The sequence below is a fragment of the Leptonychotes weddellii genome, chromosome 2, assembly GCF_054177405.1.
Source record: "Leptonychotes weddellii isolate Sample4059 chromosome 2, ASM5417740v2, whole genome shotgun sequence".
Taxonomy (NCBI): Eukaryota; Metazoa; Chordata; class Mammalia; order Carnivora; family Phocidae; genus Leptonychotes; species Leptonychotes weddellii.
In genome coordinates, this window is record NC_138370.1 from 62,174,864 (window position 1) to 62,190,582 (window position 15,719).

General features: G+C 40.2%; 1 long non-coding RNA gene across 3 annotated transcripts in view; it reads right to left on the reverse strand.

The window, feature by feature from the left end:
* The window catches only part of LOC145720034 (uncharacterized), an 89,200-nt gene that overhangs the window by 10,347 nt on the left and 63,134 nt on the right, over positions 1-15,719 (reverse strand). The window contains exon 3 of one of the 3 annotated variants that reach the window (XR_014142762.1): positions 13,062-14,772. The exons of the other annotated variants lie outside the window; for them this stretch is intronic. This is a non-coding gene — a long non-coding RNA (uncharacterized LOC145720034). Of the gene's footprint in view, positions 1-13,061; positions 14,773-15,719 lie in introns of those variants that run through there. 3 annotated transcript variants of the gene reach the window in all.

Sequence of the window (15,719 nt, forward strand, 5' to 3'; positions counted from 1 at the left end):
ACTGGTAAAATGTTATCCGGACCACATTCGCCAGAGCCTATAAAACTGTCAGTCATGGAGGAACTTTCCCTATGAGGCAGGAACCACAAGGACATTAACCCTTTTGCAGTGAAAATAGGGGAAAAAAAATCCAAATTCTCAAACAGAAGGCAAACCATGTCCTCTTGGGACCCGACTGTATCTGGTGGCCAGGTGCGATCTCAGAGATTTGTCCCTCAGCTGAGCAACCAAGACATTTTGCAGACACTTTTCTCCCCACAAGATAGCACTCAACCTCTTGCACCCCAACACTTAAGAAACCCTCAGGTTAGATACAAGGCAATGAGGTAAACTCCTATTCGGGACAAATGATTCTTGCCAGATCCTGATTTACCAGACATTTTGGTTTTCTCACACTGAATTTTTATTGTCTGGATTTTGGTAAATTCCTTTCTCCTGGGTTCCTTCACTCACGGGGGTGCTGAGGAGGAAGAGGGACCCTGACATCAGTGAGATGGTATGGTTTATGATCTTCCGGAGCCCCCTCTGGTGAGAATGAGGAGTCTTCGTGCATTCTGCCAATTTGCAGTGAAGTGGAACCTGAAGTCAGCGAGGTGGTCCTGAGTGGTTATTCCCAAGCTGTGCTGCCTCAGAGGACTGGCAGTCCCTCACGAGTCCGTCTTCTCCTCTATAAAATGAACACAACTTAGTAGAGTTGCTTCTAAGAAAGGTAGTGAGGAAGGTAGGTTCCAAAGTCTATACATCAGGCAAAACGCATGTAAAATCAATACCGCTTTCGAAAATCTCCAGTGTGGAACAAATCTGTTTCCTTGATTGAGCCTATATTCAGGGGCCACATTAAAGGGGGCTGTGTATCTCTCTTTCCTCAGGATGAAGCCATCAGCCTATGAGGAGCACTGAGGAAATAAGATCCCAAGGAAACAGCTGATTCACAGCTCAGGCTGAGGCAGGGACTTACTCAGGGGGACAAGGCTACAGTCCCTCCTCCTCCCTACCTGCCTACTCGCTGGTAGAGATTGTTTATGGAATTCAACTAAGTAAACACATACTTACATAAAATATGATCGTGTTGTATGAACGTGAGGATAGCAATGATGGCGATGAGGACATATTTGCCTAACTGTTCTAGGGGTAAGACACTTTTATATATCTACCTTCCTTCCATCTTATTTTCGTAACAACCCTATGAGGTGATTTTTGTTAATTTGATTTCACAGGTCGGTAGTGAAGTTCAGAGAGACAGGGTTGAGACAGGGACCTGCGCTGCCTCCCTAGCTCAGGATGCTTCCATAGGAGCACACCTGACCTCAGGCTAGGCACAGAGAAAATGATGGGATTCCAAATCAGCCAATATTGAACAGCCAAACCACCAGGTATAGGGCAAGGCTCTCAGGCATCCACTCTATTTAAAGGTTTCGTTCTTAGGATTGAAAACATTGGATTCATCAGGTGTAACCATTGTAACCACCGTTGTAGTCTCCGATGCATTTACAAAATGTAAACATAACAAAATGTCCCTAACTTTTTGGTTTCTTAGTTAATATATCTCATCAATATAGGATGAGTTTCCATGCCTACCCTGTGGGGAATCAATAACCCTTACAATGGTTTGGCACAGTTAGGCACCTTAATTTACTACTTCACTCTAGCCTAAACTGAATATTTTTAAGTGCTTTCAATTTTGGTGTTATTTATAATTACAAAAAAACAAAAACAAAGCTTGTAAATAAGCTAAATCCATGGAAGATCCTACTAGGATCCATTTTTACTCCAACACCACTTCTGACACCAAAGGAGGGGGGCTTGGGGTTTGTTTTTTTTTATTCCCTACACTGACCAATTTTCTGATGCAAACTCAGTGTCCTACAATTTAATTCAATTTAATTCTGACACTTAATAGAGTGGCAGTGAGTGGCAGATCCCACAAGTTAAGGACTCATTCCCATAAGTCTGCTCTCACTTCAGATACCAGTCATAAGTCCAGGCCACCTACTTCTCACCTACTGGCTATAAGTTGGGGGTTCCCACATTCCACTCCTTGGGTTTGACAATTTTCTAGAACAGCGCACAGAACTCCAGAAAATTATTTACTTACTATTACCAGTTTGTTATAAAGGATACAATCCAGGAATAGCCTGAAGGAAGATAGGCATAGGGTAAAGTGTGGGAGAGGGACAGGAGCAGGGCCACGGGAAGTTTCCATGTGACCATGCCCTCTCCAGGTGCACTACCCACCAAGGATCTCCATGTGCTCACCAACCCAGAAACTCACTGAACCCCACAGTTTAGGGGGGGTTTATAGAGGTTCCATCTTGTAAGCAAGATGGATTAAATCACTGTCCATTGACAATGAAGCCCAGCCCTTCTTTTCCCCCCAGAGGTTGGAGGGGAGGAGAGGGTGAGGAGAGGCTGAAAGTTCCAGCTCTCTAAACCTGACTTGGTCTTTTTGGTAACCATCTCCCATCCTGAAGGTAACTAGGAGCTGCCAGGTACCAGTCATCTCATAGCATGCAAAACACTCTCATCATTCCAGAGATACCTTAGAAGCTCTCCCATCAGGAACTGCGGATGAAAACCAAATACATATCACAATATCACAGGATATTTACACACTAATTAGGATGGGAACATACAATGGGATACAAGTACCAGTATTAAAAATTCATATTGTAGAAGACTACCTATTGGCAAGGGAAAATGGTTATGACTACTAAATAAACAGTATGCTATCACGGCTATAAAATTTGTAAAAGTCTATGTGGTATGTGCGCATGCCAGAAAACAAGGTCCAGAAAGATACATAACCAGAGGTTACCGCAAGTAACAATTTTTGTTTGCTTTTCCAAATATTTGTCCTTTTCCATGTTTCTCAAGTTTTCTACATCGAAGATGTCTGAGTTTTGAATCAGGGGGAGACCCATTATTAAACAACAAAACCAAAACTTTAAATTGCACACATCCTTAGGTATGTTTGTAAAGATCTCCCTTCGGGTGCCAAGCAGGTCACATTGTCAAAGGCGGCCTGACAGCAGATGGGAACATGCTGACACCATAGAACAGCGCCCAGATTTCCTCCTGACCAGCACCCCCAACATGCCACCACCACACTGAAGGATTCTCCTCCCGGCAACTTCTTTATCTAACATTGGAATTCTCCTCCTGCAAAAGAACATACTAAGACAAGTTAAAGCTCCCATATAGCTAATATATCTAGTTCCATTTTCTATCTTCCTTCTGTGGTAAGATGAACTATGCATGAGAAAATGAAGGATTAAAGCATTTTAAAAGTATACGAGGAATGTAAAATTACATACTAGTTGTGCTTGTGTGTGTGTTGTGAGAGAGTGGTTGGGAAGGGGTTGACTTGAATTATCCACAGAATTATCCCAGTGTCTCCTCACGTGAAAGGGTCAGTTACCATGTAATAGTGAGCTAAGTTTAGTTTAAAAAGTCATGGCTTTTGTAATTATATGAATGAAGGAAGTGCAACAAAATCCTCTAAGCTCTTTAAAATGTAACTCATGGGGCACCTGGGTGGCTCAGTCAGTTAAGCGTCTGCCTTCGGCTCGGGTCATGATCCCAGGGTCCTGGGATCGAGCCCCACATTGGGCTCCCTGCCCAGTTGAGAGCCTGCTTCTCCTTCTGCCTCTGCAGGTCCCCCTGCTTGTGTGAATTCTCTCTTTCTTTCTCTCGCTTTCTGTCAAATAAGTAAATAAAATTAAAAAAAAAATAGAATAAGATGTAACTCATAATATCTGTTGCTTGAACCTAAAATTTAAACAGTTTTATCAAAATAAGATTGATTCTCATGGTCTATGAAACCTACATAGAAAGACTTCTACAGATTTGAAAAGATAGTGTCTTTTTAGAAATCATCACCGTCCATACCTCTAGGGAAGAAAATCTGTGGTACGGACTTCTGGATGATTTTTTTATTTGTTTGTTTGTTTTATGAGGTTGCAGAATTTTCATACTAAATTCATATTTCATTTTGCCCAGGTCCTTAGATGATAGAAAGAAATGCTTCTGTTGTGGAATTCTGTCTCTATCAAGACTTTACAATGTTCATTGCTCAAGTGATTAAAAAATATACACTGCCCCTTTAAAAGAAACATTTTGATCTTTTAAATCCACACCAAGTTTCTTTTTGCCTCTATCAAAAGCTGGTTAGCCTCCAAGGAATAACAATTTCATTCTGGCAGAATATTGTAAAGATCTTTCACAAAGCTTATTGCAAATATTTTCATCCATTTTTGCCGTTCAAAGCTCCACAGAACTCAGAGGTGGCTACAAGCCCCCATCCTGGGGAGGACCGTGATGGATCCCAGAGATGGGCTGAGAACCAACCAGCAAATCCAAAGCAGCAGGAGCCTAGAATTCCACCACCAGCACAAGGTTAAACCTTTCCAAGTAAAACACATCTGTCTTTCCCATTGTTCAGACTGATTCCACTCGGACTTCGAGAAGACTGTGTTCAGTGTAAATGTGATTTAAACTTCCATCTGCGAAAGCAATTAAACAACGCATTCAGGTTTTAAATTCTTGTGCTGAAACAAAAGCAAGTCCCCATCCCACCAGTGAGCTTATCAGTTCTTTTCCTCTTCACTACAGTGCCAAACAAGGACTGCTGAAGACGGCAAAGGGAATGAGCAGAGCTATCAGCTGTTGCTCTTCATGTGTGAGTTACAGGGAGCTCTAAACTGTCCCAAACCAAAAATACCTTCTGAGCTGGAGGGGCTTCATCTGGGTTAGATGCAGTCAGACTCCAGTGTTCTGTCAGACCCTTATTTGGGAAGGTGAGTGCAGAGAGTGAGAGAATAAAACGTCTTTTGGGGAGGACAATGGTTCATTTTTTCCTTTTTACAGAAAATGCAGAAATATTTTTTATATTTATATATTTTACATTACACAAATACTAAATGCTAATTGCATATTTAAGCAAAAGAATTATTGAGAAGGAGTAAAAGATTATGCAAAATCTTACCACCCAGAGAGAAGCAAAATGAATATTTTGGTATATTTCTTTCACATTATTCTATAACAATCTGCCCATCTATGCATCTACTGGTTGGATTCAGTTTGCTTCACCAACTTCAGGTGTGAACACAATTGTGTCTGTTTTGGTTTTTTTTAATTATTCTTAGATAGGAAAAAAAATAAGCATCTCCCTCCTGAACTAACCAACAACTCTGGCATTCCCTCCGTCCAAAGAGTTTAGACTTTCCCTGCAATCTGATCTGTGTAGGAGGACCAAGTGGGTGTCAGTCACTGACACACAGGGTCACAACTGAACACTATCCCCTCTTCCTCCAGTCCGCTGGACCCATGACAAGCCATGCTGCTGCCATGCCCTTAATGGCTTAGGTCTCCACACAGCCAGCTGTGGTCACCCTCAACAGGCTCCATGGTTTCCATTCTTTCAGGTCTTACAGGTTCAGCCTCTGTGCCCTGTTCCAGGATGATGGGATCTGGCATTTTCTGAGCCAGATTCAGCTTTTACTCTGAATCCTTAGGCTCTGATTTGAGCCTTATATATTGAGTAACTGCTGAATATTATATTATACACATATAATGATTTATTTAGCCTCTCTCCTCTTACTGGATATTTAGAGCTTTTATTTCTATTTTCCCTAATATTATAAATAATCATAATGAGCATTTTTATTCACACATCTTTGAACACATCTCTGATTGCTTTCTAAAAGCAGAATTACTGGGTCAAAGTGTGTGAACATTTTAAAGCTCTTTTTTTATATATTGTAAAACTGCACAGTAGACTCTTCCAATTAAACTCATAATGAGGTATCACCTCACACCTGACGGAATGGCTTTCTTCACCAAGACAAGCGATGACAAGTGTTGGCAAGGATGTGGCAAAAAGGGAACCCTCGTGCACTGTTGGTGGGATTATAAATTGGTGCAGCCACTGTGGAAAACAGTATGGAGCTTCCTCAAAAATATTGAAAACAGAACTTCCACGTGATCCAGCAATTCTACTTCTGGGTATGTATCCAAAGGAAATAGAATCATTGTCTTTAAAAGATAATCTGCACTCCCATGTTCATGACAGCATTATTTACAAGAGTCAAGACATAGAAACAAACTTAGTTTCTTAGTGAAATTATGATTTTTTATATATAATGGAATATTATTTAGCCATAAAAAGAAGAAAATCGTGCCATTTTCAACAACATGGATTAACCTTGAAGATGTTATGCTAAGTGAAATAAGTCACTCAGAGAAAGACAAATGCCGTACGATTTCACTTATATGTGGAGTCTTAAAAAAACTCATAGATACAGAAAACAGATCAGTGGTTGTCAGAGGCATGGGGGCACAGGGGATAGGTAAAATGGATAGAGGTGGTCAAAAGGTACAAACTTGCAGTTATAAAATGAATAAGCCCTAGGGATGTAATGTACAGTGTGGTGAGTAGAGTTAACAATATGGTATTGTGGATTTGAAAGTGGCTAACAGAGTAGATCTTAAAAGTTCTCATCACAAGAAAAAAAAAAAAAACTATGTGTGTGGTGATGGATGTTAACTAAACTTATTATTGTGATCATCTCACAATATATACATATATCAAATCATTATGTTATACACCTAAAACTAACACAATATTATATGCTAATTATATCTCAATTAAATAGTATGAGATAATATGATACCAAATGAACAATATTAGAATAATGGTATCATTAGCAACAAAGGAAATGGGAAGTAAAATAAAATTTTTAGAAGAGAATGAATGAATAGGAGAAAGAGCACACTCGTGGAAGCACAAAAATCAAACACAGAAACAGCGGTGTCTACTTCCCCATGGGCAGGGTTGATGTGACCAAAATGAGTTGATGAAAGAAATGCTATCACATTTATATTTACATTGCTTTATATTTTGTGTAGGTACTCATCTCATTGCGAAAGGCAATTTAACAGGGATTTGACTAATCTCAAAAAAAAAAAAAAAAAAAGAATCTTCCAGACAATGATGTGTAAGAGTGCCCATCTCACTCAACCTCTTATTACTGTCCACTGTTGTCATAATCAACAAACCTTGCCAAGTGTATATTTGAAAATTGGTGTCTTTACTGTCTCAATTTGCTTTCTTTAATTTCAAACTAAAAAAAAAAATTGTCAGTATTTTTAGTATGGACTATAGGATGTCTTTTTTCTATGACTTCTGTGTCCCTGCATAAAGGCAGAGTTCTCTCATGCTCAATATCATCAGGGATAGACAGTTTATCTGAGCACCCCCATCAGCACTCTGAAAGATGAAGACACCAACTGCCTGGGGGAAGAAGAATTGACACCTATTTTACATTTCCTCTATTTGCTAACTGAGCTATTTGTTCTGAGTTGCAAAAGGAAGGTATTTTTGACATTTTTAGCTGGGAATTCTGGTTTATCAATTTTTTTTTACCTATTATTGTATTTTCTTCCTACTTTTGTCTTCCAACAGAAAGAAATATATGGCTAAGAGTTACTCCCAGTACAAGATAATGAAGTTATATCAATTCACACAGGGAATCAGAAAATTCAGCCTTTTCCATTGGTTGCAATTTATGCCATTTCACCAAGTGCTATGACCTGAGAAACTAAAACTTTGCCTGGCGCCATGAAGATCATCACAGTCAACCTGTGAATATTTTGATCCTGGCCTTTCTGTAAATGATTATGTAAAACCGTTCAGAGACATAAACTCTTCTGGGGTCTTACTCTGGTGTAACTCATTGACCATCTTTGTGGTATTTTTTATTAGAAAAAAAAAATGACAGAGGCCAGTGAAGAGAATTTTAAAAGTAATTAAGAACCCGTTTTGTAATAAAAGAAGATTCCCAAACGCTGGGGAATTTTCCTAGATATCGCCAGGTCCAACTGAAAAGTCAATATTCCAGTAAAAAAATTGTTCCAACTTTAGAAGGGTGTTTTAAATCTTGAGCCTAAGTTTTAGTTCATTGTTTTGCTTTTTTGAGGTTTAAACCTTTCTGAAAGTTAAAATGAAGAGAGAAATCTTCAGAACCCTGAGAAGCTCACACACCCAAAGATGGTCGCTTTTTTACTGGAGAGATTCATTACTTGGATTTTTCATTTTTGGTTCAACTTGACCTTCCATTTATAGACTTCAAACTTCTAATAGTTTGTTGTTGTTATTTATTGTCACTGTCTCTTCATCTGCCACAAACATTATACATGACCCAATTCCAAGCACCCCCTTGTAAAAGGCACTTAATTAGATGAACAAACAAACCAAAGGATTAAGAATTATAGGGAACCTCTCTAAGAAACATAGGGTCCCAGCATTAGAAACAACATGGAAATAGATCATAGAATCCTGTCAACTATTCCAAATCTAATTTATGTGGTCAATAATATAATTCTTTCCATCTCTGCAGGAAACTTATCTGCCACACTCTTGCGACTATATAGTTTGAATACAATTTCTCCTCTAACCATGGTCCCATTAAAATGTAACACATGTCTATAGCAAGCATTAAATCAAAAGACAAAGTACAGGAAATCATTTTCATGTGTTGCCTGTGCTTGAAAAGGATGGAAAAGAGGAACGTTTGCAATTAATGCTGTCTTAATACTTCATGGCTCAGTATGAAGGATCATGCCTATTCTTGACCTCTTCTCTACTCTTCTTGAGAAACGATACCATCTCAATTTATTCCTCCTCTCAGGTAAACCATGAGGTTTGTGTTTGGCGAATGTTATCTAAATAGATTTTCTCATATGAAAGTAAAGATGAAGAATATTTATGTGTGTGGTCTTCCCATCAACGTAATTATAAGCAGAAACAAAATCTGGGAAGTGCTACTACAAGTTTTAACCGCCTCTACCAATTTCTCAGTAAAAGCAGGAATCTCCTAGAAGAGGAAATATATTCTGGAAGCACTGAATGTGCTCTCAGATGGAAGGAAAACACAATTGCTTGTAAAACCAGCATGAATGTCAACTTCGTCCTCTCGAGCATGGTGTGTCAGAGCCCCTGAAGCAGACAAGGGCCAGGTGGTTGGTAGGTGAGGGCAGCTCCTCAGCATGGCCCTGCCATGAAACACAACCTGTCACTGGTGACATCAGGGTCAAGTTCTTTGTCTCACGGGGTTGGGACAACCTAAGATACTTAACATCATCTCCATTTGGTAGGTCAGCATCCAACTTACCTAAATGGAAGCTCAGAGGCATTGAGTCTGCAGCAACCTTCTTGAGAAGAGGTGTAGAGGCATTTCCAGTTTGGGGGTTCTAATGTTCATTTGTGAAAAAAGCAAAACTTCCACTTCCTGAGACTGTCCGTGAACTGAAAAAAGATTGTTTTCTGTTCCTCTCATGTATGTAATGCAGTTAGATATACTCCTCTCATGAGATAAATATATATCAATAATTTAAATGACCCAGAAGCTCCTTTACTTACAAACTGGCTAGTCTCTGGAAATGTATTCTCAAATTCAGTTGTTTATAAGACCAAAGTGATTTTATAACAGCAACTGTTATCCATTTGTTGGCAGTGAACAGAGTCAGAATTCTTATGCTCGGGCTCATACCTTTTTTTAATAAGCATGAAAATGTGCAAGTTGAAAGTTTATAAGAGGTAGGCATCAATACTATAAATAAATGTATAACCCATGTGCTAGCTTCCTAGGACTGCTGTTACAAACTACCACAAACTGGGTGGCTTAAAACAACAGAAATTTATTCTCTCACAGCTCTGGAGGCTAGAAGTCTAAAATTCAGGTATTGGCAGGGTTGTTTATTTCTGGAGGTTCTGAGAACCTGTTCCATGCCTCTCTCCTAGTTTCTGGTGGTTGCTGGCAACCCTTGGTGTTCCTTGGCTTGTATGACTCCAGTCTCTTCTCATGGTGTCCTCCCTACGTGCCTGGGTCATGCTGTATGCAAATATCCTCTGCTTATAAGGACATTAATCATTGGATTAGGGTCCACGCTAATTCAGAATGACTTTATCTTAACCTGATTATATCTGCAAAGACTGCACTTCCAAATAAGGTCACCGTCACAGATACAGGGGTTAGGATTTGATATATCTTTGGTGGTGACACAATTCCACCCATAACATCTCCCAAACAGGTGTTTCTATTCAACAAATTACCTTTGTGCAGATGAATGAAGACATTTTGAAAATGTCTTACTTAGGACGCCTGGGTGGCTCAGTCAGTTGGGTGGCTGACTCTTGGTTTCGGCTCAGGTCTGGATCTCAGGGTCAGAGCATCGAGCCCCACATCAGGCTCTGCACTTAGCGTGGAGTCTGCCTAGGACTTTCTCTTCCTTTCCCCCTCTCTCAAATAAATCAATCTTTAAAAAAATAATAAAGAATGTATTATTTGTATCTTACTGGGAACTTTAAAATATATATCCACTTAATTTGAGAAACATGCGTATTCTACTATTGACATAATAACAACCATTTGTGTACATGTGTACTATTTATGGAGATACATATGCACCCATTCAGCACACACACACACAATCTTTTTATATTACAATACTTCTGTCTGAGAATGTAATGAAGCTTTACTGTGATGCTTCTCTTGCTAGGCGTATTTACACCTGTACAAGCTGAACGTATCGAAAAATGCCCAATCATCTTTGAACACATTCCACAAATTGGTAACTGTCCCTGGAGAAAGACACCCTTCCATTAATGAGATTCAGCATGCCTGTTTCTTAAAAAGTGGAGGTCATCAAATAATACATTTCAACTAGCACCCTGTTCCCCCTCTCCTTTTTGTTTCTTGAATCCAATGTTCATGGGTGTTATGACTGACTGTTCATAAAACCTATTCTTTCTTCATCCTGTACATGCACCTAGATGACATTCTGAAGCCAGATAAATGTGGCCACAAACCGGACTTCTAGTCAATGGAGCACGAGCAGAAGGGATGTGTGCCATTCAAGGCCTAGCTCATGAAACTCTCCTATACATGTTTCCTCCTTCCTTTGGCTTGAATCAGACAAGCAAAACATCCTGCGAAGCCCTGTGTGGACGATGAAAGCAGCTTGGGTTTCAGAATCACTGCTGGGTGATCAGGAGCACCCATCTTGAACCGTGTGAGGTTTGAGTCATTGTCATCATCATTCAACTTGGGAAATGTCTGTTACAACTCCTAATGCTACAGTTCACACATCTGCTACAAGTGGGGACTTGAGTCCCCCTGCCTCAGGATAGAGGTGGGTGAGAATGACTGAAAAGGAGTGTCATTATTGCTTGGTTGCTGTGCTTCCCCACCCCCCCAGTGCCATGAAGGCTGTGCAGCTGATCACTCACTCCCATGACTTCAATCAAATTGCTGAATTCCGTATATGCAATACTCTGCCATGCAAATTTCTCTCTTATTTCAGGTCATAGTCTTGTCTCCCTCACTAAATATGCTTAGACTTTTGCTTTGTCTCTTACAGCTCTTAAAGACTTTTGCTTTGTTAAAGCAAGAGAAGACTTTTGCTTTGTCTCTTACAGCTCTTAGTTCAGAGTCCAGAACTATTGAAATGCTCAGTATATGTTTATTGATCTTTGGGTGGACTGATTCTTAACAAAACCAAGGGCAAGTTGTACCAGCTAAATAAGTTTTGATGCACTCAATGACTTTTAAAATCTAGTTTCAAAGCTATAAATGAATAAAAAATGTAAAGCATATGTATATTAATAAATATACTTAAAGTATAAACATTTAGATCCATAAATACTACGAAAATCAATTGAAATGTGTGTTGCTTTCTTCACTCAAGGAGATGAAAGAGGTTTTATTGGATTTTTCTTGTAGCATTCTGAGAGAAGGCAGGACATTTTTAGAAGCATATTTACTTTGAACTGATAATTTCAATGTGCTTGCTGCCTCACGTCTTCTAGCTCTGTTTTTTCAAACAGTTTTCCAACAAGACCTTAGAGTGTGTACCTTATGTCACATATGCATGATAAATGTTCTGGAAGATTAAGGATAATATATGTTCATATTGTAGAAATCACATAAATGTTTTTGTATAATCTACCTAAAACTCTGGACTTTGTACTTCATGGTACCTCATCTCACAACTCATTCCATTTAACAAGCTAGGAAATGGCTTGCAAAGTAGACTCGGCGGAGTAGTAGGCTACTCCAGGAGACAGCTTCATTGTTTTAGTAAAAGAGCATTGGTTGGCACATAAAACAACTTCTATTCTTCTTGCAAGCATCCTGTAAAGACTGGGATTCTGGGAAAGTAGTATAATAGGAATAACAAAAATAGCATTTTCCAGGATTCATTTTCTAAATCTCTGTAACTCTATAAAGAGTTTGAGAAGAACCAATAGTGAGCGTAGCATAAAAATACTTATTAATCAACTCTCCATTAATAATATTAGTCCCCACCAAAACATTCCACCCGGCTTTACACTGGGTCTTCTTCTTCTTCTGTTCCCAGTATCTTTCCAGTTGCAACATGACATTGCAAATCTTGCAAACGATGTAGGGCTTTACAAAGATGAGGAAAATTTTTTTGGAGAAATACTGGAATCACATGGGAAGTTATTAAAAATGAGAAGCTAGCAGGTTTAAATACATTAGCAATTGAAGATAAAAATCAATAAATATAGGGATGCAAGAATAAAATGATTTGGATATCAAAATAAAATGACATTGGTCCTTGGAAAAACTTATGAAACCCTTGAATATTTTTGAAAAATAATCCCTGTATGATAGTACCTTCCTGTCATAATGCCATTTGTCACCAAAAATGGTGTTTTTTTGATCCCATCTTTCTATGTTCTTAGAACTGCAACATAGGTAAAGTTAGATAATAATCCAAGTTTTGTTTAATAAATGAAAATCATATTTTTAATTTAATTTATTTATTTATTTATTTATTTTTAGATTTTATTTTTATTTATTTGAGAGAGAGAGAATGAGAGACAGAGAGCATGAGAGGGAGGAGGGTCAGAGGGAGAAGCAGACTCCCTGCCGAGCAGGGAGCCCGATGCGGGACTCGATCCTGGGACTCCAGGATCATGACCTGAGCCGAAGGCAGTCGCTTAACCAACTGAGCCACCCAGGCGCCCCCATATTTTTAATTTTAAAGACTAATTCTCAAACAAATCTTAGCTTTCCAATTTACTTGGAAAAGTTGGTATCCATTGTATTTTTTTATTTATTTATTTTTTTGAGAGAGAGAGAGCGTGCATTGTGGGAGTGGGGGAGGAGGGCCGAGGGAGAGGAAGACAGAGAATCTTAAGCTCCATGCTCGGCACAGAGCCCACATGGGGCTTGATCTCACAATCCTTGAGATCATGACCCTGACATCACGACCTGAGCCAAAATCAAGTTGGACACTTAACCAACTGAGCCACCCAGTTGCCCCATTTTAAATGTATTCATTTTAAGTAGACTTTTCTTGGTTCCAATTCTCTTTTGGTAATAAAGACCTCTGTACCTCTCTGACAGCTCTCAGTAAACTTTTGGTATTTATATGTTTCTAGTGCCAAAATGTGAAATGTTTAAAGATAGGTAACTTCTTTAATTATGTTTGATTCCTCTAATGCCTAGCTGAGCACTTTCTCATAATGTCGGGGGAATAAATGAATGGGGGAGTGGATGAATATAATAGGCATTCAGCACCTACCTTGTCAAAGGCCCTGCAATTTCCCCTTAAGATGGTTGTCCTGGGTCCTGGCAGTTTAAGTAGTCTATTTCTAGAGGCAGGGACCTGGACCAGGTGATCTCTTAAAGTCCTTAAAATGTAGCAATTCCTAAACTATTTTGCATTTGCCTTCCTTTGAAAATAGAACCTTTAGGTGTATTTTAAATATAGATACTCATCAATTCATATTAAAAAAATAGGTTCCCAAGATATCCAGAGGAATTGATCACTCACAAAACTCTATCTTGTCACTAACAAGGACCAATTTTTGGATGGGAAATCAACCAGCGCAACTTCCAAGAATTAAAATACATGCTTGAGAATGGCCTAGTGTAGATTCTAGGAGCCAGAGGCATGATAAACTGCTGCCAAAAAGGTCTTGGGACAGTCCAGAAAGTGGCTAGGAAGCTGGCTGGACTTGAAATGAGGTTGGCACCAGCAGCGTTTGCACACTCAGCCCGTAGCTGCCAACAGGCCTCTTTGATTCACTTCATGGAAAGTCACCCTACGTGGGGCCCTCTCTGGCTGGCCTGGAACTATATGGCTCAGACTAAACATATTAAATTCATTACAGCAAATTTGTCTTTGACCCCTGGTGGCTGCAGGGCTACAAGGAGGACAAAAAGCCCTGCTGCTGTCAGGATGTTGGAAATCTGCCGCTGGAGATACAGATGGAGGTGGGAGGATTTTCCACAGATTCAAAAATGGGAGTTATTATCCAATTAAAATGGATTGATTTAATGGCTTAGAGGATGATATAATGTGCCGGAGGGGGGACCCACAAAGAGCTTTTGTGAGTTTGAACAAGCACTCTGCAAAAGCATCCCTGGAGGTCCGTACAGGAGTATATAGTTCTGCATGCAGAGCTCTGCATGTGCTACACTCAGGCCAGTATTAAAAGGATTCTCTTATATCACCTCTCTGCCCTAAAGAGAGGGCAGTGAGAAACAACATAATGCAATTCAAGTTGTTGATCACCTACTATGTGTCAGGTGCCCTGCGAGGCACAGGACTATGGACATGTCTTAAAAGTGCTCCAAGATTTGGCTCAGGTTTCCGAAAAGAGTCAAGGGAGGAAGACTGGAGTGTCTGGATATCTCTGGTTCAGGCAACTCTTAATCCATCGATCCAATGCAAACATTTCTTTGGAGGAAGATAGGGAGGCAGTGAACAGAGAAGCTGAGTAACAGACATGGGCACAGTAGAAAAAAGCAAAGCATATTCACAAAGTTGCGCAACCACCACAGCTATCAATTTCAGATCATTTTCATTGCCCCCAAAAGAAACCCCATGTTGGAGAGGTGATGTCATCCAGATGGCAATATAGGTTGTTCCTGACTTCAGTCCCCCTCACAAGAAGACCAACTAACAACTATCCACAGACAATACACCATTGTGAAAATCTCAGAACCTGGTGGGTGATCCTGAAGCAGCTCCTTGGACCACAGGGACAAGAAGGACCACACTGGAAGGGTAAGAAGGCAGTTTCACTTTTGCTCTTCCCCCAGAATTAGGCAGGGCTATATGCTGGGATCTGCTGCTGAGTAGCATTGTAGGCTGCATTGTAGGCTATGTCCCAGACTGGCACAGCACCAGCTGAGAGGGCCCTCCTGGCCTATGGTTTCTCCAGGAGGAAAAGAGAACCCAAGATGGACATCCAGCTCTCCCAGCATTGTGAGATGCTTCCCAGGAGGCCCACTCAGGGTCTTGCTTTGCAGGAATCACTAGGGGAATCTGCAGGGCTTGACCACCGGAGATCAAAAAGAGGTGGAGAAGAAAAGCCAGGCTGACAGCAACCAGTGCTCAGATCCTGGCAGACCATGTTACTGCTGGCAGCAGTGCCTAAGCAGGAATCCCAGCCAGTGGCTCTGCCCATCTATAGAGCTGAATCAGTGGCTCCATCTGTCCGGAGAGCTTAGTTGGCAGTTTTGCCTGACTTGGGTTCCCAGTCAATGGACAATGTCAGCCATGAAGTTAGTGTTATGGTTTTGCCTAGACAGAGAAGCAGGTATGAAGCATGATCCAATGGCTGAGTGTAACCTCCAGGCCCTCCCCACAAGAAAGCTGGCCAGAGAACCCAGGTGGCTGTG